Raw genomic sequence first — 4,148 nt, forward strand, 5'->3', positions numbered from 1 at the left:
GTGCCCGGGTTCGTGGTGCAGAGTGATATTCGCTGCACTACCATATATAACAAATACAAAGATCCCCTGTATAGCCTGAACAAGCTGTTGGGGTAAGTGCTGTTAGCGAGCACCTATGAAGGTCGACACGGCGCTTTTGTCTCCATAGTGGCGACGTTGAAACATTGCACTAGGTACCCATTTGATGCTGAGTAGACCTAGGGAGGCCCAGGACCGGTTCAAATAATCGTCACTGGTATTGGCCGTGAACGGAAATCGAATTCGTGTCGCTGTGTTCGTAGCGCAGCGCACTAACCGCTACACTACCACTCCCGACACTACCATATATAAATATACGCAAACACTCACAAAGAGAAATATCCTTCCTATAGCTAACATGAAGTGAACGGGTAAGTTCTGTTATTGAGAGCTAACAAACTGAATACAAAAAGCAGCTCTAAAGAAATTAGGTTTAAACTTAGATGTTTTAAACGTTTAGTGCTCAGGTGGCTTCTTAATATCGGAAGGAAATGCGTTCCAGACGGCCACAGAAACGCATCTGAAAGCGTGCGATGCCGTGACCGTCTTTGTTCAATGGCCAGCCAAAAGCCGCTGCTGTGAGGATGACCGGAGTTCGCTTGATGGTTTATGTACCTTGGCGAGATCAGTGAGGTTTTGTGCCATGTGTAGAAGATATATGAATAATATTTTCTCATTCTCAACCCCATACCCCTTCCACAGATCCGATTGCACTAAATTGAAGAACACATCGGCACCCTCGCGATAAAAAACAAACATCACGATATATTGATATACAGAACATCAGTGGGAGAGATAATAGGTCGAGTGAAGATGCAATATAATTTCACGTAACCAGTACATCACATCGGTAAACGTCTTTTGGAATGATTGTCCATTCTCTGCGGGAACATTGTAGCGGAGACAGACCACGTGCGTAGACAGAGCAAACTGGACATTTGGAGATACGTGTCTTCAGCACGTCCTGTGAATAACCTGTGCACCACCCATGGAGAACACCACGAGCACCAGCACATCCAAATGCGTGATCTCCTACTACGGACTCAACTGCACGAAGATGGAATTTTCCAAAAGTGAGAGTGCACTGATAGTGGGCGTCATGAGCTTCTTCATCGCCACCACCATCCTCAGCAACCTCCTCATCATCAGCGCCGTCGCCTTCTTCCGGCAGCTGCAGACGCGGACCAACACGCTCGCTCTGTCGCTGGCCGTGTCTGACCTCCTTGTCGGGGTGGTCATCATGCCCCTCGCCATGGTTAAGGCAGTCTACAAGTGCTGGTTCTATGTGCAATGGTTCTGCAACGTGCAGTTCTTCTGCGACTACTGGTTCACGACTGCGTCAGTGCTGCACCTGAGCTGCATCGCCTACGACCGCTACGTGGCCATCTGCGACCCCCTGCGCTATGCACAGCGGGTGACACGACGCACCCTGACGTTCATGCTCCTCTTCTGCTGGATCGTCTCGGCAATTATATCAACCCCGATCCTTCTGAGCATGAGTCCCACGCTGGCAAAGGGACGGATCGAGATGGTAGGCTGCCCGAACGACTGCCGCTTTCTCATCAGTGTGGGCATCCTGTTCACCATCGGAATGGTGCCATACTTCACCTCGGTGCTGCTCATCATGCTCATGTACGGCCGCATTTATCAGGTGGCTCGTAGTCAGGCACGCAAGATCGGGACGCAGAGCCACGGGCTTCCCGGAGTTGCCAGTGAGACCACGAGTCGCTGGACCAACATGAAACGAGAGCACAACGCAACAAAGACACTGGGCTCTATCATTGCAGCGTTCATCATTTCCTGGCTGCCATTCTATATCTTGGCCATAGTGTTCACCATGTACCAGGATATCTTTCTGCCCTACAAAATATCATTTTGGATCGGCTACATGAACTCCACGATCAACCCCATCCTGTATGCCGTGTTCAACAAGCAGTTCCGCCACGCGTTCAAGACAATGCTGAGCTTCAAGGTGTTTTCATCGGCGGCCAGGGACAAGGAGATGAATTGAGGACATGTGGATGGATTGATCAAAGACTTAAACGGCATTGAGGGTGAATTTATTTTCTCACACAAAACTTGATTGTAAAATGGGTTTTAAAAGCGATGTGGAAGGACAGGTGGCAAATGTTTTACCATCTGCACTGTATATCAAGGGCTATATTTAATGAGAAGTGATTCAAGCACTAACTCAGAGTCGAGGACACAATGTGTTCACGTTTCAGTCACAATGCTGAACGTCAGAGTGAAAAGGCCTTAGCAAAAACATGTCCCATCCGTTATGAATAAAACTATCACTCCAGGCTGGCTCACAGTATATGTACTTTGGTTGTGCATCTTCGCAGATCTCTCCATACCTGAACAAGATTTTGACAACTCTTGTCCGCAGTTTCAGTCCTATATTGAAGGACTTTTTGTTGTGAGAATAGATTTCAAATGGCCGTCCTTGTCGGCACGCTTACTCCCGACTCTGGCCGTACAAATACAGGAGGAACGGCTTTTGTTATTGATGCCCCCAGGTCTGGAATGCTATTGCCAATAAACTGCAACTTGAATCACTACCTATGAGATCTTCACTCAAAACTGCTCTAGAGGAGTTGAACACCCCTAGCTGCCACTGCTATTCAGTGGCCTAAAATAACATAAAATATTTCGCTCCGGATGACCGCTGCAAAGTATGATCTGTGTTTTGCTTAAGTGTGCTGATCTTAAAGGTGCATTGAAACATTTTGATACTCCGATTGATGCTCCTGTTGTTGTGGAGTGACTCATGCAGCCAGCTATGGCTGCAGGGTTTGGTGGTACATGTTGTTTATGTCGTTTATTGTGAAAATTCGGTCACAGTTCCTATGATCACTGTTACATTGCTTTAATGGCTTTATTTTGGTGATTTCGAAAACTTTTTTGGTCTGGCCATGTTTTGTTTGTTGTAGTACGGAGTTAGACTGATGGACATAATTGAAGTTGTCTTGTGGTTGTTGTTGTTTGACTTGCATCCCACTGGAACTTTTGCACACAGCTTTGGTGTACGGTGCTTTTTCTGCAATATTTTTCTATATTTTCTTGGATTTTCTGTTTGCACATAGTCACATGGTCACTTTAATATGTTTTCTTGTTCATGTTTTTGTTTCATGTGTTTTTGTTTTTTGTGGTTGCATCCGATTCAAGAGCCGAATGGCTCACAGGGCTATACCAAAAAAATGAAAAAAAATGAATGCGTTGTTTATTGTCAATGGAAGTTTGCACGCGCATATGATGTATTGACACTCGATCCAAAGTAGTTTTCTTTATTACCATTAAATGAATACTCTATGCAATTCGAAATTCATCTTAGTTATTTGGAATCCATACCTATAGGCCTGTTTCTGCCTTCCACATCTTGGTATTCTCCTGTTTTCCTCGCCCCCTCTTCTTGTTTAATCTCTCTTCTACTCATAACTGTTGCTTTGTAATTTCATAGTAGAGGTGCCATGGTTTCCCTTCGGACCTGTGCTGGGGGCTATCTCCTCAAGTTTAACTTAAATGCCCTCGCGTGGGTTCGGAAGCCTACCAAGTGAGAATGGGGCAATGCTGCGAAACTGCTGGGGTAGCTGCACTGGGTCGTGCTGGTGGATTCTGCCGCAATATATATCTCGTCTTCATTTTGAGGTTAACAAATCATAGCTCGCCGGGTCAGTTAATTGCATGTCCAATCGCTCTCAGCGTTATACAGACCACCAGCTCAAAAGAATCGCACGTGTGGGAGTCGTTTAGAACCACCGACTCAAAGAGTTGAGAAAATGTGGTCATTCCCATAACAGGTAGCAGGGAAGCAGACACAGCTGCAGATCTGTTTCGCCCTCATTGCGACTCATCAGGACAGTACAATTGTAGTGGTGTATTCACTCACGGACACTGTCAGCTTTTCTCCTATGCCACTTTATTACTTATTTACACAACGCACTCTTGCTCCGAACTCTTTCTCTTACTCTGCTAGCCTGTCACTTAATACTCCGCTAGCCTGTTACTGAACACTCCGCTAGCCTGTCAGTCTCTCTCACACCTCCAACCTCGTCCGTGCCCCCAGTGGGTATCAGCCAACACTTCTGGGGAGGACGAGGTGTGGAGGGCGAGGTCCCAGGCTTCTTGTC

General features: G+C 46.5%; 1 pseudogene; it reads left to right on the forward strand.

Moving 5' to 3' along the window:
* Positions 1-1,006: 1,006 nt before the first annotated feature.
* On the forward strand, positions 1,007-2,029 carry LOC144727923 (trace amine-associated receptor 365 pseudogene; annotated as a pseudogene).
* The last annotated feature ends 2,119 nt before the right edge of the window (positions 2,030-4,148 follow it).

Source organism: Lampetra planeri, chromosome 27, assembly GCF_965212315.1.
Source record: "Lampetra planeri chromosome 27, kcLamPlan1.2.h2, whole genome shotgun sequence".
Taxonomy (NCBI): Eukaryota; Metazoa; Chordata; class Hyperoartia; order Petromyzontiformes; family Petromyzontidae; genus Lampetra; species Lampetra planeri.